This window comes from Rhinichthys klamathensis, unplaced genomic scaffold (assembly GCF_029890125.1).
Source record: "Rhinichthys klamathensis goyatoka isolate OS25496 unplaced genomic scaffold, OSU_Roscu_1.1 h1tg000665l_1, whole genome shotgun sequence".
NCBI lineage: Eukaryota > Metazoa > Chordata > Actinopteri > Cypriniformes > Leuciscidae > Rhinichthys > Rhinichthys klamathensis.
Window position 1 is genome coordinate 598775 of NW_026607104.1, and position 21947 is coordinate 620721.

General features: G+C 39.0%; 1 protein-coding gene across 3 annotated transcripts in view; it reads right to left on the reverse strand.

The window, feature by feature from the left end:
* erbin (erbb2 interacting protein) overlaps positions 1–20907 on the reverse strand; it is a 76978-nt gene extending 56071 nt beyond the window's left edge. For all 3 annotated transcript variants that reach the window (XM_056241680.1, XM_056241679.1, XM_056241678.1), the window contains exon 1: positions 20480–20907. The gene's annotated coding sequence lies outside the window, so the exon portion shown is untranslated. The remainder of the gene's footprint in view (positions 1–20479) is intronic.
* Positions 20908–21947: the final 1040 nt, after the last annotated feature.

Below are 21947 nucleotides of genomic sequence, written 5' to 3' on the forward strand. Positions count from 1 at the left end.
TTTGCTGTATTTTTGATCAATAAACGCAGCCAACTTCTTTCAAAAACCATTTAAAAATCGTATCAACCTCAAACATTTGTGTATACAAACGCACACATGTCAGATTGTCTATTAGATGTACATTTTCTGGTGAATAAGAGTGAGCGTGAGTAGAGCTGTCGCGATAGTCAATATATCGACTTATCGCACGATATATGGAAATGACCGCGATCATTTTTGGTGCCGCGATATATTGCAACTGATAATTTGTTTTATTATTAAAAATAATAATTAGATTTATTTTTACATTACAATGAATGTCACCAACATTTTAGTTGATCGCGCTGCCTCTGTCATCTTGTCTGCACTCTGAGTCGGAGGCGGGGCTCAGGCAGCGTGTCCACACACACACACACACACACACACACACACACAGAGAGAGAGAGAGAGAGAGAGACCGTCAGGTAAAGAGAAGGCGTGAACCAAGTGTTCTGTTTCGTGACATCTACAGCGAGCCAGTTAGGAATAACGAGTCCAACATGGAATTGAGCCATGTGAGTGATTTTCTTCAGAGTGAACACAGTGAAAGATATGAATAAAGATGTGAAAGATATGAATAAAAATGATGTTTATTCAGCCAGCTCACATACTTGTATTTACTTCCTTTTTTCGGTCAAAGTCCACAGTAGTCAATTGTCGAGTTTGCGGGCGCGATCATTAGTTATCTTAGTTACCAATGATCGCGTGCGCGAACTCGACAATCGACTACTGTGGACTTCGACCGAAAACAGGAAGTAAATACAGGTAGGCTATGTGAGCTGTGGCTGAATAAACATCATTTTTATTCATATCTTTCACATCTTTATTCATATCTTTCACTGTGTTCACTCTGAAAAAAAAACACTCACATGGCTGTTCACTTAAAATGACACATCAAGGATGTTAACAGGTTTAAAACTAGCCCCGTTTAAGTCAACAGTGTGCAAATTTTAAAAAGAGGATAACACGGTGTAGGCAACACCGATTTTTGTCGTTGTTCTCTGTACTGACAGCGCTCCAAATTTACCAAAAAAAATGAGCTCAAATGTTAAAATTGACCGGAGTTCTCCTTTAAGCCCCACAACGTAAACATGTTGGTGTTCCTTTCTCGGAATCTGCCTAACAATTAAAAAACTAATCTGACAGCAGAAATGTCCTGTTGATGCATCTGTGCCTTTGTGTGAGACACTTTAAAAGTTTAAATTGACATATTACTTTGTTTTGATCTAGTTCTTTATACCTTGCACTTTTTTTGTTAACGAAAGTGTATTTATTTACTTGTTTTTATTTATGTGTGATATATATATTTTTTTCACATTTCACAATGTCTAAATATTGAATAGAATAAGAATAAAATGTTCTTTGAAACGGTGTACTTGTATTATTATGCTATTATATTGTCATTATGTAATCAGTGGCATAAAATGGTCTGAAAATTACAATAATATCGTTTATCGCAATTAATTTTGGTGCAATATCTCGCACAACAAAAAGTAGATATAGTGACAGCTCTAAGCGTGAGTAATGTCTGCAAGTGTGTGGGTGCTTCAGCTACTAAATACTGCCAGAGTGTCAATGTTGATCCATTCAGAAGCTCATGTGTTTTTATATAGACTAGAAGAGCTAGCGTGAGCTGTGGGCGTTGATTTGACCTCTGTGCATATAAAAGCGTACGGTGCTTCCCAGATTCACTCTCAATGTGTAATAGTTTGTGTGAGACTTCCTTAACACTTCAGAGAAAAGCATGCACTACTACTGCACCCTATTCAGTGTTAAAAGGACAGTTCAGCTGAGACATTCTTCAAAACCTCATACAGGCGAGTAAGAGATGACAATTTTCATTTTTGGGTGAACTTTCCCTTTAACAAACTATAAACTTCCAATGCATGGTCACTGAGCATCACACATCACATCCTCTTAACGAAGAGCAAACGTCAGTGAAGCAGCAAAATCTGCCATCAAACTCCTCATGCTGTATCTTCATGTGCAGCTCTGATGGAGGCACAGATGAAGAGAGAAAAACATTCAACTTCCTCTTGTGCAGTAACAGACACATTCAGGTCAGCCCATTATCCTCATGCAAACTAACCACTGCTGTACCTGAAGATTATCTAGCAGATTAGATCATATCGGTTCACATTCGTTTTATTACACAAGCCAGATGAATTCAAAAGAACATTTTATGACAACACAGAAGCAGAGAGCAAAGAAACAGCAGCTCTAAAGTCAAAAGTGTTATAAAAACACAGAAAAAAAACTTTAATTTCATTGCAAACTGACTATTGTATACAATAACTAGATGTTTACATTTTCTTAAGAAATCGCTAAACTCACCACCATGAGGCTACGGTGTTGTGGGTGGTTACCAGGGCGTTGCTAAGGTTTTGGGGGTGGTTGGTTACGGTCTCAGGTCAAAAGAGCCCCAAGTCTCTATGATAGTCGGGTCTTTCTGCGTAAGCCTATGGGATTTCTGCCTCGTTTAATACTGGAGCGACGGAGATAACGAAGTCGTCCCTCATAAATCAGTATTTAAATGTGCTCATTAGCACAGTCATCAGGCCTCATTTCTACCCACAGCACGTATTTTAAGTGTGCGATCAGTTTTATTCACTGCGCTCAAGTGACCCTCAGCAATGGAGATGAAAACGCTTATTTCATGCATTCGTAAAAAAAATAAAAGTGCCCCATTTTACTCACACTGCTAAATACACACAGGCCTTGTTGCAATGCAGTGTATGCAAACATTTGGGAAGTGGGAAGTTTTGTTTTTCACATCATCTCCAGTTAATACCATGAACAAGCCAACAAAAACAGACTTGGAAAGTACAAATCCTATATTGTCTGCGGTTCTCAAACCCCTCTGGGTTAAAAACATAAAAAGTACTAAGTAAAAATAATACAATCATGATATTTTTTTACATTTAAATACAGTTTAAAAATAAATCTTAAATCATTAACTAAAAATGTATAAAATTAAAACATTATAAAAAACATTAAAAAAATATCACCTAAAAACAATTAAATCATAAAAATTATTAAAATAAAAACACATTAAAATAAAACGCATATATATATATATATATATATATACATACATATTTATTTATTGTTTTATGCATGTTGCACATGACATCAGTGAACTGTAACATCCAAATGGGTCAAATTATTAAAATATTAACTTAAAAATCTCAGGGGGTAGCTTCAGTAGGCTAAATGAATAATAAAATAAAAATATGCAGTAGATTGCACCTTTAGACATTTATCTGGAGTGTGAGGCCGTCTCAGACACTGAGGCCAAACACCGGACGCCACGACTGCAGGAATGATAACGGAAGTGAGAGCGAGTCCTCCTGTAGAGGAGACTCAGGAAGGGAGGATAAGAACGGCCTTGGAGAGATGGACGTAACAGACAACACACCCTCTATCATCTAAACTGAAACCAGAGGTTAAGACGACCTCTGCCCCAAAGGCAGGATGATCCCCAAACACCTCGCCTGCTGATATAGACCGTTATTTACTTACACACACACACACACACATGCAACTTGACAGCCATCTTTAGCTCTTTTGGTGTTCAAGCGCAGTTTTTTGGCTGAGACTCGGTCGACAACAGTCAGCTTTCGACACCGCTAGTTCTTTAGCGTTGGCTTGGTGTGTCACAGGCTTAAGACTGATCTCAGGTCTGTGGATACAGTACAACGTTAAGGGAAACTAATAACTGTCACTTACCAAACTATACTCGTGATTTTTAGTAGTTTTAAAGAGCCTACTCTTCTGAAAAAGTAGTTAGTTACACTAAAATCAAACAAAATGTTGCTATTTAAGGGGACAATTTATAAATGCATATAAAATCATAATATAATTAAACTAGATTTATAAATGCACATAATTCATTAATTTATAAAACATTGTTTTACAAAAAGATTACACATTTAAAACAGTTATAAATTTGAAAACAAAACTATTTATTGCAGTCTTATTTATGTAATTTACTGGAACACACAGTGATGAATAGCAGATGTCTAGGACTCGAATCTGTGAGTTTGCAAATCTGTCTCTTTTTGATTCAGTTCATTTACATTGTTGCTCAACTGTAAAGCTGTGTGTGGACAATGTGACAAAAAAGTAGTGATATATAGCCTAGCACTTTTGTCACGCTACACTACTTGCTGGTAAAAGCAGAGTGTTACAGGAAGAAAGCAGCTTTGGTTACCCCGGCCTCAACACTGAGAGGACGTCGAAACAGGCTGATTAGCAGGAGGAAAACCAGAAGTGCCTACTGGCTTCATTATGAACGTCTCTGGCCCTGGACACCATAAACACACTCATACCACGGGCAGCGCTGCTTTCATCCGGGCTTACTCAGACCTTCAGGGCCAACTCTTTCCAAAACAAAACTGCAGTGACAAAACACAACGGGCAACACCATTCGATAGCACGGTGAGTAAAGCACATAGCCCATATCTGTTCAGCACCCTTACTCTGCATTTCAACTATACTTTTGGAAAGGAAAATAAAGTAGTGTAAGCTTTATTTGGTAAAGGAAAGTGACAAACGATTTTCTGGGTGGTTGCTAGGATGTTACTATGAAGATTTTGAGTGTTTTAGACCATTTTTAAGCTGTGAGGGATGAGTTACGCTACCGTTCAAAAGTTTGGGGTCAATCAGATTTTTCTTTGAAAGAAATTAATACTTTTATTCAGCAAGAACAAAAGTGACATTAAACATTTATACAAGATTTATATTGCAAATAAACGCCGTTTCAGTTTATTCGGTCCGTCTTAAAGTGACAGCAGCCTAATATTCCTGCTGTTGTCTTTGTCATTTAATGTTAATAAAAGAAAATAAAAATACAGCTTTAACAAAGATGATCCTATATTTTATTTCTACAGTGAACATATAGGGTTATTTTACATTTAGGCAAGACATTTAGTGTGAGTACCAAGCAGCGTCTCCAGGTGCTTACTTGAGAACCAGATGAAAAAAGTTGAGACTATTATTTGAAAGAGTTGAGCATTTTGCAATGACCAGGCTGCAGTTTTGTGTTGTAATGAAATCGGCATATGTTCATGCATTCAGTCCCTTTTAGAGGATCTAATCTGAGCCGCCCACACTAGCAGGAATGAGGAGGTTGACATCACCAGCTCCCACTTCATCCCAAGATAAAACAGGCCCTTCTCCCTCTTTCAGCAACAATCTCAACATGAAAACATGCGTTTTACCAGTATGCGTTTTAAATTTTAAATGTGCATTTCCCCCAAATGCCAAAGAAAAGTTAATTATATTAGTAACGCTTTACAATACGACCTCACTCTATCGCCATCGGTCATTGAAAAAACACCATGATGTGAACAATGTGTGAGCAATCTATAACTCCATGCATGACCTATTATAGGAAAATGACAGACTGAAGTAAACACAGGCTGGCACAGTGATCTTAGCTATGGCGTTCCCGTGCCTTTGAAAAGCGCAGTGTTTGCCAAATCCGTCCGCAGAGGGAGTTTCTGAGCCCGCTGACTGCATGCGGGGAACACGTCTACCATCTGCCCGGATCTGCAGACCTACAGCAGGAGTCTGGAAGACCAACACATGGACAAAATGGTGGTGTGGTACACACAAAAAAGCAAGAAGTCAATGCCAGGAAAAGATTTTGGAAAAGAGCAAAGAAACATATTGCATCCAAGCTCTCACACATTCCCATGAGACATCAGCTACAGAAATGCCTGCGTGTTTGTTGTGTTCATTAAACAATAAATGAATTGAAACATTCTCTAGTAGATCTCAGACAGTTATAGCTACATTAATGTTGTGTGTTACATTCCTAGTGAATCCAATAGTGGATGGCAACACTACTACTGCAATAAGCTAATGAGAAATCAAAGACGTCCCGCAGAGCATTATATGAGGCTTCACAGTGCTTGATCAAAGAGGCACGTGTGTGTGTACGTAAATGTGTGTCTTTCTGTGGTCGTGGATGTTTTCTCAGGAATCAGAAATTCTAAGGTGTTGTTCACACAGAACGCGTTTTCCCATTCACTGCTCTACTTTTCCATGGTTTTTCAATGTAAACGCGCTAGACGGAGGTGTTTAACAGTTGTTCTCACGTCTCGCGGAGGACACCGCATACTAAAACTGCAGAACTCAACAAAAAGTAAGCTCAACTCTTAAAAAACACCTTTCTAGACCTTTTTTTGTTCCACTGAGCTGTGTCTCAGTGATTGATCAGTGAATTAAAATGTGGCACATCTAGTGATGCACCGATGGGAACATTTAGGCCGATAACCGATTTTAATATTGCTCTGTTATGGCCGATACCGATAATTACCGATGTCGATATCTCTGTATAGAAAACAGATAGCGAGGATTAGGGCCGCACGATATTGGTAAAAAAAAATTGCATTGCGATATTTTATTTTTCTGCGATATATATTGCGATATAAAAACAATTTCACCAGATGACTTGAATAGCTCTATTGGAAAGAATGAATCATTCTAGAAGGACTGGGGTGGTTTTGTCATGGAGTAAATCTGCATAGAAACTAATTTTAATAGAATGTTAACTAATGTAGTTAACTAGACTTTAATAAATGGAACCTTATTGTAAAGTGTTTCCGATGTATGTCTCTTGAGTTCAGTGTTGGACAGATCAGTTGTTTTAACCATTCATTAAAGTGAATCGGTTCAAAGGAGTCATTAGTTCGCGAATCGGACTTGTCATTAACGGACCACGTTGTGTGATTATCCCGGCAGTTTAGGACATCGCACAAGATTTGTCTCAACACAGAAAACATTTCATTACTCGATAGATTTTTTGTGTTTGTTTACTGAAAGTGTGGTTTAAGTCATCTGAATGTGTGGAAAGCTTTTCAGAGAAGATAAGGCAACGTTAGCACAATTCATAACCAGTGGTAGTTCAGAAAAAAAAAACTTCCGTCTTCCGACCTTTTACCATTGTGTGTTCTCAAAGATATTCAGTCAACTCAATTCATTAATATGCGCGAGGGAGGGAGAGAGAGCAAGACAGTTTGAAGACGGTGAGAGTGCACGCGCGACCGTGGCTTTCACTCTCTCTGCTCGTTCTCTCAGTAAACAAGCGCAGCAGTCGGTCATCTACATCACTCACCGGTCAAATAAGGCTTTGGCGGGACAAAAATACGCGGCTGACAGAAAACAGCGCAAGTTCCAGTCTTCTTGCGCTTGATGTTTAAACTGACAGGACTTGCGCTCGTAATGTATGCGCTCGTGCAAAAACAAACATCCCCGCCCCCGCACTCACATCTACACACACGTCAAATACACAGGAATGATTATCGGCCTGTTCACATCGGCCCTATTTTGACATCGGAACGATACCGATGTGTAAAAAATGTACCGGCGGCCGAAATATCGTGCACCACTAGGCACATCATGTTAGGGCCAGTTCACACAAAGATTTTGCTGTTAAAAACGCGTTCTGTGTGAACCGGCCCTAACAGAGGATGTGCCATGTTTTAATTCACTGATCATTAGTTTGGAACAAAATACAAATGAAATAGGCTTAGTAATTGATGACAAGTCTCTCCCTCCACCTTCTTTCTGTTTTCCTTTTTTTTTTGTTTAACACTTGTTTGTTTCTCTTATGTTAATGATGAGATATTCAGGCTATTTTTGATGTTGCGCTGCCAGAGAAGGCTAAACTAAATTACCGGCGTGTGTAAAATGTGTGATATTCAAATAAACTTGACGTGCATTACCAGCAAGTCCAACAAGCACAGACTGTTATATAGAATTTAATGTGAAAGTAAAAAGATATCTGTCCTACAGCGATTTCTACTTTACCACAGCGAAGGAAGTGAATATAGTAATTAAAAGTGAATGATAGGAAGAAACGTTTATAATCCCCTGCGAAAATGGGTGAGACAAGAGTGGCGTTTTGTGAAAAGCAACAAGAGATTCCATGTACAGTGGAATAACTCATGAAATATTGAATATTAAATACATTCATGGAATATCGGGTGACCAGATTGCAAAACACAACACATAGCGACGAATGGCTTAAATTTAAGGGCTTATTTACCCTTCTCTTCAGCATGAATCCAAATGTTTCCATGGTTGCAATGTAACATTAAATTGCTAACCTATTATTTATTTAGTAAACAAAGCTTTGTGCTACACTCCTGTCGTAAAACAGCATTCGCATACAAAATGTGTTTTGGCGTACTGTACGTCACCAGAGAGTTATGATATTTTGCTTAAAATTATGAGGTCAAAAAAAGAGAAAGAAACAAACGTGCATTGATGAATCGTTCACAATAATAACAGAGAAAAGAAAGCGTGAATTTTCATTTCACGCTGACTTTAATAATAAAAATCTAAAAGAGCTAAAATCAACTTTTAAATCAACCTGGAAAATATATTATCACCGGTTCACATCTTCAATATCTCGACTTAAACCAGCACTCTCTCCATATGCCTTATTAGTTAAAATAAGCATATCTGAATCCCACACATCCTTTACACTGCGAACACAAGAGAACATTAGTTGTGGTCTGGATTCGTCACGTTACACCGCTGCTCGTATTCACGGCATTACTCAAGCCAGATCTTGAAGAAAAGTGAGGCATGTGTTGTTGCATTACTTATAGCTGTTATTATCTTGTCCACAGACTTCATCATTGATCCAAAATACTTGAGGGTACCGAAGTGGTGACATATTTGTGATGTCTGAGGTCCAGAGAAGTGGTTTTAATGAGCACTGAGAGGGCAGGAGTTCAAGGCAGCCCTGCGGCTCCGGGCCTGGGAACGCCCGCTCGACTGGGGACCGCGTCTCTGCGCTTTGGCTTCATTTCTGCTTTGTAATGTCTCGTGTCTCCATCAGAGGATAACGATACGCCTCGAACTGATAGTGCTCCGGGGACACGTGCTGCTGTTGTGGCCAATCACTTGTTTTCCAAGAGTCTACTGGACGGGTCATGAGAAATGTTGGCTGAATGGACAGGCCTGTTCTGGAATGAGGGGGGGGGGGAAGAAATCAAGGAAATGTTTGATGTTCCTTAATGAGTTATAGTGTGGCCGCAAAGCAGAACTGTAGATGTGCCATTTCTCTCACGCTGGAAATACAGCCTGTCCGTCGCTGGAGATGCAAACGCTGACCGAAGAAAAAACGATCTACCAACAGGCTCATTTTTCACCAATGCAATCTGAACGCCACTGTACAAGACGGACTGTGATTGCACTTCATTTCCAAATTTGCATTGATCCAAAGCTGATCAATGTCACTGCAGTCATTTTCACTGAACTGAAGACTTAGTGATTATTCACTAGTTTCACTAATCACTATTTTCTTGAACTTATTCTTTACTAAATGAACCACACGATTCGAAATGTGGACACGTTTCAAGTCAAAAATATTTTCTTGATCCCTAAAACATTCTTTGCCTTTCTTTCTTCTCATCCATCTTTGATCTACAGAACTAGATCACAGATATTAATTGAAAAATTCAGAATTGCATCATGAATAAGAAATGCATTGGCTGTTTTAAAGGCCATATAAAAAAAATCATAAAATTGGTCAAACTTCTAGCAAACTAAATGAATCTTATTTTTTACCAACGATGAGACCCAATGGTCACAGATGCAAAAATGTAATCCACTGAAGCGCTTCAAAGTTGTTGTTTTTTTAGTTTAAATGTCTTCATATTGTCTTTAGACACACAACTGAAATATTTGTAATTATACAGCCATTCATGCATGTTATTATGTGTGAACATGTGTTAGTAAAGTCGACCACTCATCGAATGCTCATCGGTATGTTTGAAGCGCCACATACGAGCCCTCACAGCTGACGGCTCAGCTACTGTGCGTGAGCGGAACAGGAAATGACATTACTAAAATTAGTCACTATGCAAATTCTGAATTAAACAGCACAATTTGAAACCGTGTGAGGAGTGAAACTTCAAAAGGGAAACAAGAGTCTTGTGCACCGTTCTGCAGGCGCTGCCTAAACACAGTGTGATGTATGACATATATGTGCATCATCTAAGCGTCTCCCTGGTGCTTGAGGAACCGCAGCTGTGGAGGAGGAAGGGCTGAAGCTGCAGCGATTGGTCTGTCTGACAGTCACTTACTTCTGCTCTAGTTCCTCCCGGGTCCTTTTATCGGCCTCTTGTGTCAAAGATTTACTGTCTCTGTACACACACATACTCCTGCATGGGATGATTACCGTTTCTCCTCTTTGAGAAGAAACTGTGTACCAATACCTGATCTTGTCATACTATCGTGTGAACGCAGAAACCTGGCTTTACTGTTTCAGCTGATTTTGAGAATGTCTTTACCCAAAGATTTTGTTGCATGAGAGGGAATTGAATTTAATTTAATTAATAAATGGGACAAAAAAAAACATGAGCATCACGTCACTGACTCACATACGTGTGAGATAAAGACCTAAACCTTGAGACGTCCCCATCCGCCTTTCAACCGGAACCTAGCAAACGTGTGTTTTCACACGACACACTGAAATAAACGTCAGCATAAACCACAAAACTCTTGCATTACAGAGGCGAACGCTCGTTGTGCACAATCTTAAATCCGTGTTTACGGTCATAAGAGTGAGATCGTCACATTAGCGTTTATTTGCTTGTGTTGTATGGCGATGCAAGGGGCTGATAAGCAGGAGTCTGATGCTGAAACAGTCGTGCGGTAGGGAAAAGAGAGGCAGATGCTGAGGTAAGTGGGTCACAGAAGCACTGTGTCGTATCAACGGAGCAAAGCTGTCGGCACAGATGTGAGATTTGCCGGACAGACTCAAATGTCAAATGTTACACAAACTGACGTCGCCCAGTAAATGCTACGGGCCTCCCGCAATATAAACATCAATTGCAGCAGGTCTGAAAGCAGAATGAGCTTATACAGTTGCTTTTCACAAAACAATAACGATAAAACACGGAAACATGACTAGCTCAAAAGAAGGATTTTTGGCAACTTGGTGATCTAAAAATAACTGTTTACAAGCAAGAGCTTTCATTTGAGATTTTAAGCAAGTTTATCCAAAAATGTAAATTGCCATCATTTCCTCACCACACATCAACAAAAGAGGTTTCACAGAATGTCCCAGCTGCTCTTTTTTATTCAATGAAAGTACCGGTACATGCAGTCAAGCTCCAGAAATGAACACAAATTAAAGGACTCAAACACTATATTTTAAATCTTCTGTATTTTGCCATATGGTGATTTTATCCTGTTCCCGACACAAAACTTTAATCATTACCCACTGAAAATCTTCCTCTCTGATGTAGGCTATCTCTCAAATCTCACTTCCTTGTTTTCTTTTGAACTCAACTGATCTCAACATTGATAATAATCAGAAATGTTTCTTGAGCATCAAATCATCATATTTGAATGATTTCTGAAGGATAATTTATTTATGATTTATCATAAATCACGATTTAGGCCTAGATTTTGGCCTATTTGTCACACACAGCTCTCGTATGACTTCAGAAGACATGAAATGTATTAAAGAGCACATGTAATCGACTAGTTCTGGTTCTTTTTGTCATTTTTTAAAGTTAAACAGCATCTGTTCCCACTTTTAATGAATGGAAAAGGAGGAAATTGTGTGAAAGAAAACATCATATGGAACTGAAACAACAATAGTGAGAAAATGACCACTCTTTTCTGGCTAAACCGTTTAAAAAGAGATCAGAGAGTCCATGGGAAATATCCATGTTAGCGTTTTATATTGCTCCATTTAGACTCACACACACACAAAGTCATCAGCACTTGCACATCATTAGTCATTTCCACAGCTGACCTCACCAAACCTCCTCAGCCAATGACAAATGTACACACCGAGGCGCAAACAGAAATCACGCTTGTGACTCCAAACAATATTGATGAATACAAATTACACATCTGGCTATTTCTTTCTGCCCTCTTCTGATTTAATAATGATATGTTTTGTGTGAAACGGTTTCTAAGCACCAGCCAAAACAACATCTGCATGAAATCTGTGCATGTACCACACACACACCTCCAGATCAGGGCATCTAAAATACACTGAAAGTAATTCACACATCACTTCCAGGCAAAACCTTTCCCTACAAAGTGCGAGTTAACCAAGGCCAGAAACAGACTTACACAAGTATGCTAACGCAAATGTTTGGCCCACACGTCGCAAGCAGTCCCAGTGTAAGAGGATAGCAGGCCATGATACGAGCAACATCCTCCGACCAGAGAGCTCTGCTCTACAGGTAAGCAAAGCGGCATCATGTCTTACAGGCATTGAAACTGACACAGCATGTTCTGGAAGCAAACACAGCATGCAGTTGTGTCACGCACTCAATACTCAATCTTTCAGGGTGTCTGATCATCTTGTGTGTTTGTTCACCCAGCACAGTTGTACATGACAATGGCCCGAAGAGATGGAGCGATGGAAATCAGTTTGCCTGCACATTTTGGCTTTGCATATCACATTTCATGATGTTTAGCAGGATTAATTTCTCAGTAAAAGCCCTTTTAAGTAATTAAAGCGGTGATTCACTGCTGGCAACTTTAAAATATAAATGAAAATAAAAGAAATCCAAAAATAAAACCTTAATCAGACTATTAATAATTACATTAGTAAATAGATAGTACATCTAGTAACAGTACTATTTTAATTTTAATATTACTGACATGTTTTAGAGGGATTCAACCTTTACAACAACCACCACCTGTTATCTTTAGTGCCTAAACTTTACATAACAGATTTCATTTTCATTATCTGAAACCTGTATATCCAGTCTCACTGCAACACATGATAGAAGTGCTTCTCAGAGCAGGGTTTTTCCTGGCTCAAAATGAGGCGGAGTTGGTAAAATTGTAACACTAGGGGGGTCCGGTGGCATGCCCCCCGGGAGAAACTTTTGTACATTTTAAAGATAAATTCATTAATCTGGTGCACTTTGAGTCACTCGAATCTGTTGTTAAAAATAAATAATAATCCACCCGCCAACCACCCATATTCTTTGATTTAGATATCTGCATCTGATCATCACATTACAATTATTCAATTAAGCATGATAATATGGTAACATATCACACAATTAACATTTATTTAAATTAAAAGTTCTTCTTTTGGCAAAATTACATTTTCTTTATAGCCTAAACAGAGGCTTTACTCCCTTTAAACTTATTGTCAATGTTTCATTTTTGAAAACACTCTTATCGGAATAATTTTTTGTACCTTTATAAAGGGCATTTTCCCCCTAATTTTATTTAATGTATGCTCTAAATTTCATTTAAAGCTCCAGTCCGTAACTTTAAAGTTAAAAATAATCCAAAATAATTATATTAAAAAAAAACTTATTCTGCCAGTGGTCAAAACTATCTGCTTGCCATAGCTAGATTCAAAACGGTTAGCTTGTAATAATGATTTTAATTCCAGTGGTACTGGTGGGTTTCCGCGGGAAATTCGAGCATGTCTTTGCGTCATTACGTCACACCCATACACATAAAGAAGGAGTTTCGGCTAGCCGGCTAAACTGCGCGTGACGAGATGTTTAGATGTATAGGCTTTTCTCGCAGCACTTTACATAATTAAACTTATGGCATCCAGAAAGATCCAGACAACAATCATCAGTGTCAACTGGAGATTCAGCAGTTATCAAACCCAAAAGACTTCGTACTTCGGATTTAAGGTGGCTAGAGAAAGAGAAAGAAACCGTCTCATGCGAACACAAGGATTTAAACATCGGCGGGGCTTTTGAAAAGTGCGTGAACTCCGTGTTTTGAAGGGGTCCGAAACGGAAGAAGAGACGGCTTTTTTCTGCTGAACAAGTAAGACATTTCAATAGTTCAATCGTGTAACAGTACGTCTTCTTAATTCACACAGTTATGGAGTTTCCTTTGTTGTGCCTTTCTCGTTTTGCTATTATGGAGAATATGAATTCTGAACTACACAGGTAACCATAAAACACATTAAATTTAACATTAGTCACGCAATGCTGATGTTGTTAACATGAACAAATTGAGAACAAAGTAGGCTATAATTTGCACGGTTGCTGTAAATCGCGTTGATTAAATCTAACGAGGCTTATCATGTCGAATGCTTTTTCCCCCTTAGTTGGTCAGAACAAAAATGGATGTTACTTACTTGTTCAGAAGACATTTTCTTATGAAAATTCTTATGTTGGTCAAACTTTCAAAAAGTGAAACTGTGATTCTGAATGACAGTATCCACACAGCGCGGTGACTGACAGCAGCTCTCGCCTCAAAGCACTGTGTTCATCCGCGCTGTTTCATGCCGATTTACAACCCACGTAAAGATGATAATTCCGCCAATCACTGCAGTTACAGATTTCGAACAGAGAGATGGCGACAAAGAGGAAAAGATACGGACTGCAGCTTTAAAATTCTTACATTTTATCAATACATTCAATTAAAATAATAAGACACTAGGCAATTAAATAATTTACATTGAAAAATTATAACTTTATTAAATGAGATTATTTTGAATATTTTTTTAATATACAAGGAATGTTGAAAAGAATGATACTTTGAAACTAAACCGCCAGTAGGAGGCGGCAGGCGGCCGTCTTAATGAGCGAGTCATTGAGTCATTAATGTAAACGATTCGTTCAAACGGCTGATTGATTCAGAATGAGGCGGTTTAATAATGGGCAATTGAATCTTTGAATCAAGCGATTAGTTCAAAACGCTGAATGATTCAGTAATGAATCATGGATGAGTGTTGCTGTGAGACGCGATATGGTTCTGTTGTTTGGAACTATTTTCGCTGCTAAAACAGAACAAAAACAGTCTAAAAATGTAAGTAACTTAATTTTAACTGTTTGTTTTATTGAACTGTTATGAAATTAATATCTCGGTTTCAACCGTGATGGCATTCAGGAAAACAGCACTCTGGTCGTGTGTAGCCTATATATTGTTTCTTAACTATAATGAATGTTATAAATAACTGCGCGAGACTCAACAGCGCAACTTTGTTACCGTCCGTACATTAGGTACCATGATGGGAGTTCCGTGTCTTTATTACACTCTTTTAGCTGTCATCCACCCTCGATTGAATGGAATGTTTTTATTACTCGGCCCGCTCGACCCGCGGATTAAGATCCGTGCAGCACTATCGGCAAACTACACGGTTAGAGAATGGACACAAGCGGGAATCGCGACAGAACTGTCACGGTGGAAAAAAAGTGTATATGAGCACGTGACTGTCTGTCCGAGTTTTGTCGAGAGGCGGAGGCGGCACGAAATTTGACGGAGGCGGCCGCCTCATAATTGTCTATGCAGGAAAAACCCTGCAGAGGTAACCATTGCAGCAGAATGACACCGTGTCCACAGTGTTAATCATAACAAGCTCTCGGTGAAAACTATTTGAGATGTTTACCCAACAGCCTGATGGCAACTCGTTACATGAGAGGTCTGTGCCATTTAGGACGCAAATGGGATGCGCAATATCCAGAGCAGAGCGATCACATGATGACGTTCAGTGTGGGAACAAAGTCTATGTGCCGTGAGGGACTCTGAACGGGAGGGAATGAGCAGAAACACTCCCTCATTCTCCTGGTTTTACTTTTAATGGAAACATTCCATAGCACTGACACGTACTGTATCTCTGTCTCTCTCTCTCACACACACACACACACACAATGGAGAGTATCTAGAACGTATCAGTCTAAATATTTTCTCTGTAGAAGCACACATTTTTTGAAGAGGAAAAGATGGGTTACGTGGAACACAATAAATAATTGTGCAGTTTGGTGTGAAGAGAATGAGTTTGACTCGAGCGCGTTATTTTCCATTGTCATCTTTGTCATTTCATCTAAATCTATTGAGCTCAACAACCTTACTAAAGCAATGGAAAAAGCTGGAGAAGATTTCTTTTTTGTTTTCAGTCCACAAATGATTCTTTTGAACTGTTTTTTTTTAAATGATTCAATTGAACTTTTTTTTAAATGATTCAATTGAACCGATTCACAAAGCTTTTGTAAATTACTTGAGCAACACCATGTTACACCAGACGCACCGCGGCAAGAACCCATTATAATCAGTGATGCTGTCTACACTAAACGCAGCTCGGCGTGACACGACAAAACCCTGACAGTAAACTGATGCCCATTTCTATTTCTAACGTACTTCAACGCTACTTTGACATTACTTCTGACACAAAAGAACAAACGGTGGCGCCTCAAGCTGTTGGAGCACAGTGAGCCATACTGTAGCATAGTACTGTTGTGATGCTACGATTCAATTAAACAAACATATCCCAGTGGGTTCAATACTTATTTACATGCGTGTGGGTTTTGTTCGTCTCCGTTCACAGTAGATGTTGCTCCACATGAACTGTTATTATTTACATACATGGAGCGTCTCAAACTCAGTCTCTGCATATGCTGCGAGTTTAAATTGCTTATAACATTCATCTAGGAACACAATGTGCGCCATCTCATCAGATTTGTAAGATAAATCATGTATAAACCTACACCTACACAGGAGAATACATCAATATCTTTAGAAATATGCAAACTGTTCATCGCAAATTCAAAATAAAGGTTTAAACCCTCGCTCTGAGTTCGCATGTTTTGATGTCCACATGTTCTAGTTCAAGATATTACAGCGGCTGTAGCATTTCTATCATAAAGAAGTGGCAAAATTTTAAAGATTAAGTGAACATTTGAAATAAATGCCGTTTGGCCAATATTAAACAAGGATTTGATCTGCTGTAAAGTGTAACAACACTAAGCCAACATACATAAGGATGATTGTTAATATGTATTATATTATGTATTTTAACAGTGTTGTTCTATAAAACCATATGATTACTTGCTTTTGATTCTTTATTATTGCCTCGTTATTATTATACATGTATTTAAGTCATTTGAAGAGATCTGAAATGATGGTGTTGTCTGTAAAATAATGCATCTGTGTTGAAGCAATGAGTGTGCTGGCAATGGCCTGGCTGAATTCAATGGCTCTGCGGTTCGGTTTGGGCCTCAGATGCATGAGACACAAAGACATCCACACCTTCATTTTAATATTTTAAATGAGACCATTTCAGGTTCTGCTTTATAGTGGCTTGTTTCAACAGAAGCTCTTGTCCATCAGAAGCAAACCATTGCTACTTAAACAGGAAAAAGCACTTTTGTTCAGAATGAAATAATCAGATACTGCCGCTTACTGTGCAGTCGCCTATGAAAAATATGCAAAAAACATGTGCATTATGAAACTATATACCCCTTTCACACGGAGCGCTGATCTCAGAAAACTGCCATATCATTTCTAGTGCCTTCTGTGTGAACGCAAACGCGTCCTGGGATTGATCCCGGGATCGAACACCGAACACACATGCACACGATATTAAACTGTTTTACTAAATGAAGTTAGATTCAGGTTTTATATTAAACTGAACACATAACCTTTACACGTTGCACAAGATCTCTTCCTTGAATACAAAACCATCTGAGGTGCACATTTTGTTACTCTTTATTTAGGCGAGAGAATTCTTCTGTTTGCATTTCTAATATACACCTGCACTGGAACTCCTGACTCAGCATCCAGCGGACGAAACGGCTTCAAGAAATCACAACCCGTAATAAAAGTGCACAGGGTACAAAAACAGCTCAGGCCTGTTACATAACTGCATCTGTGTGACTTATATTCATTAAATGAAATGCTCAAAACAATCTGGTGTAACCAACACAAACCCTCAGCAGAACCTTTCCTGATTAAAGTTCACACTTGCCGGATCCGTTCCAATCGGTTTGTTGCTGGATGCAGAAAACAGGGATTAGCCATGAGGGAGATGAGCCGAGCAAGTGGCAATAATCTCCCTCTGAAGCCATCTCATCCTGTTAGCGTCATTTATCACCTGCTAAAACGATCCGCTAGACCAAGAGAACCCTGTTGATGTCCCGGGTAAAATCAACGCAAAGGCCCATAGGAACCGAACACCACAAAGGACTCTCTGCTATCGCGATTCGCAATCGTTTCTCCTCAACAGCAATGCCAGTAATGACGGCACCTTTGCTCTCTCCCGAGAAACCTATTCTTTACAGTCATTTGCGATAACTGGATAAGTATTTGTGAAAATAATTTAAGAGATTGTGTCACTCACAAAGTCGAATTTGTAAAGAATAATGTAAGGGGGAAAACAATCAATTAATATTTTAAAACTTGCATGCTTTTCTGGAAATCACAATTTTAAAATTCCCTCAAATCTTTTGGTTTTCCGTGATCATGGGAACCCCGAACGCCCCGTCTAGCGTTTCAGAAGATCTGTTTCTCAAATTATGCCCAGATTGTGAAGATGTGACGAACTATGATGAATGATACAGGCAAAATGACGACAAAATAAACATCTGAAGAAGGGACGTCAATTTACATGCATTCCTATAATTGATTGTTGTTTAAATTACCGGTCAATTAAGTTATCACGTTATTTAACCACTTGCTTAACCAACACAAAATAGGTGTCGTTTTAAAGCTTAGAAGCTTGTCTTTACAGTGAATATAGGGAATATGCCCATCACTTAACAAGTGCTTTAAATTTGCTGATATAATAGAAGTGTGTGTGTGTGTTAGAAGCTCTATTTTCATAGCGTGAAAAAATAACTGCTTTACATGAAAATGTGTCATATATCGTTGAAAAGGTCTCAAGTAGCAGAATACAACAAGCTTATTTCTTTCAGTTAGAGACCAAACCTAACTAAGTATTTGTATTAAAAAATGTGCCACAGACACACGTGTAAACAGTAAACACATGACGCTTTTACACCATGTTTTTGTTTGTAACTTCGTACAACATTTGTAAACCATAGTGGATCACAAAACTTTATTTAGAGCAGCTCGTCTTGAACGGGCCCAAACAAAACATCAGACAATGCGTAGATCATGACATGCTGCAGCTATAGGACTTCCGGGATCGGATCGCGTCTCAATCACGACGCAGGGTTTTCCAACGTCTTCCAATGGAGACTGGATCTCGGTGTGGTGACTGGGAATAGTGGGTAGAGACGATGTGTAGAGACCAATCAGACATTGTCTTAACAGCTGAAGTGCGCTTGGAAAGAAAATGTCATCAAGCAAGAATAAATGTGGCCACACGTTTACAGCAAGTCGACAACGGTCTCAAAGGTCGGCATGAAACTGAAGTTGCACCAGTCTTTCCTTCCCTATTGTCACGTATATCAGAGTGAAACTGCTTTTGGAACAAGACAAAATGTAGGGCGGGACTTGATTTTGTCCGTGGGGAATTGGTGGATGGTTGAGGTTTGCTATTGGTGGATCTCATGTGAGTGACAGGTTATTGTCCCGCCCTCGCGCCAGTGAACACGTCACCAGAGAAGAGATGTCAAAGAGGGAGGGGAAGACATTTTGATTATGATTATGAGGGCACATTGATTAAAAAAATAATAATGAGATAAATAACTTATAATAAATACTGCAATATTCTATATATATATATATATATAAAAAGAGAACTGTTGATTTTGATTTCACAGTGACTAATTGTTTCTATTTCTCCAAATTAATTTTTACAAGGAAACTTGATACATCGATGAAAATGAGAGAGAGAGAGAAACATACAAGTAATGACATTTCCCTCTGGGTCCATTCTGATCGCATTTCTCACAATCCCATGACAGAGGATGAAATGCACCCATTCATTCCTCTATCATGAGTTTAAATGGGCCTAAACCGAGAGTTAAACCCATATCAGACGTTTGCGATCATTGCGGAACTCGAGTATCAGGACTGACTCCGATCATTACACTCTCAAAGCCTTTAACACCACTGACAAACTAATCTGATCACTTAGTGAAAGGATCTGCTCACAGTTATCACCAGGTATCAACAGAAACCCTGCTTTTACCTACAGAACCTGTTCAGAGCAGGAAGTGATTGTGAAACAAAGGCATGAAACGTTAATCAATCTGCGTGATGGCACAATGACGGTATATCACTCATTAAACACAATAAACGAGAGATTGCAGCAGATATGCCTCGTAAACCACACTGTCCTTTCCACAGGAGACGGAATAGAAAACAGGATGTGTATGACTGAGAGACGGTGGTTAATGTAACGTTACTGCACCTGAACATTTAAACCTCATATGTGTCGATATCGTTCAAATAAGACGTTTTATGCCCATTCGAAAACATTAAGCCTATTAAAATGTGATGTTTTGTGACACATACATGGTAACGTTATAGCTGCCTAAACACAGTACACATACTCACGTCTAGTCACAGTCATACTTAATTCGCTACATTGCGAAAACCCGCTGGTTTGTGAATATGTACACAACAAAAACAAAGCCTGAGTCATGTAATGCTACAGAAAAACACTGGGTTTCACACGCAGTGCGAACTAGAAAACAAATTAGCGTCCCTCGCCGTTCTTAGCATTATCTGGCTAACAGTGAGGAAGACAGAAAACACTGAGGCGAGACGCTGAAGGACAAATAAAATGTCTGGTACTCACCTTAAACTGAACCTTTTCGTTATTTTCCTTTCATTTACGAGGGATAGAAATCGTTCAGCTAATCCATGAAGGTTAGTTCACGACTGGAGACACGGAAAAACATTACAAAACCCCCAGGAAACCCAGCGCTTGATGCAGGGAAGCCGAAGAAAGCTGCTGCTGCTAGCTGCGCGAGCTCTGCTAATGCATTCTTCACCTCAGCGCGCGACGCGGAAAGTTGCCCACAGCTGCCTGGAAGTTTTCTTGCTGATACAAAATAACACGGTTCGACGAGACGATGAAATTACAAAAAAGTGTCCTTATAATAAAAAGAGCGACCAAAAGGGTCGCCGGGATAATTGGTTTACATTGGGGAGCGGAGAAGCAGTCATTGAAGTGATGGAGCAGTGAAGCAGCGCTGGATAATCTGCACTCTGCACTACAGTTGTGCTAATGGGGATGTTCGATTCACCAGCGAATCGGTTCTTCTGAACCGGTCTTTTCAACGATTCGATCGACCCGATTCTGTATATTTTCATTCGACTGGAAAAATCAGAACGCTTAGTAATCGTTATGGCTGTGTGTGGACTTCCCTATTTTCATCTCATAAAATAGAACGATTATTAAAATGTATTATTAAAACGGTTGTAAAAAAAAATCATAGACACAATGAAATTGTAATATTTATTTTACTACAAAAGGGAACCCTTAAATTGTCGCGTGGGGATTTCTGGGAAAAGTGTGTGATACATCGAACGAATCAGTGAATCAAATAGAAACCGGGTTTGTTGAGGGGTTAAAACAAATCGTTCGAACGAACCGACTAGCTAAAATGAATTAAAACTACTTATTTGATTATTTAAAATCATAGACACAGTGAAATCGTAATATATATTTTACTACAAAAGCGAACACTTAAATTGTCGCGTGAGTATTTCTGGGGAAAGTGTAGTGTGATACATTCAACGAATCAGTGAATTACATGGCAACCGGCTTGTTGGAATGAATCGTTCGAACGAACCGACTCGCTAAAATGAATCGTACTTCTCACCACCGATGCTAAAGCTGGTGGGGGCCTCCGTCGTCGAACCCCATCAACACAGAGCAACAGCTGATAGGCGTACAGTTTAATCCAATGGAAAATGTGAGTCCCTGGAAACGAATAATTTTCTCCCAATTGAAGGCAACGGGAGGGAGGAAGAGCCTCGATCACGTTTCCCTCGCAAGGTTGGCTGCATGGTTTGTGCTGCGTTATAATGTTACAACGGTAAAGTGTTCGTCATGAAAAACGAGTTTTGTTATTAGCATGGCTTTAACTCTACGAGGGGCATTGGTAAAAATGTCTTACAAAGTGCTCGTAATTTTTATTTTTTAGAAAATGGTAATATACCAGAGAGGTAGTGGTATTTAGTCTCTAGTTAATATGTTATACATGTAATAGTGATAAATAGTGAAAAACTGATAAACTTAAATGTCTAAAACCGTTCTA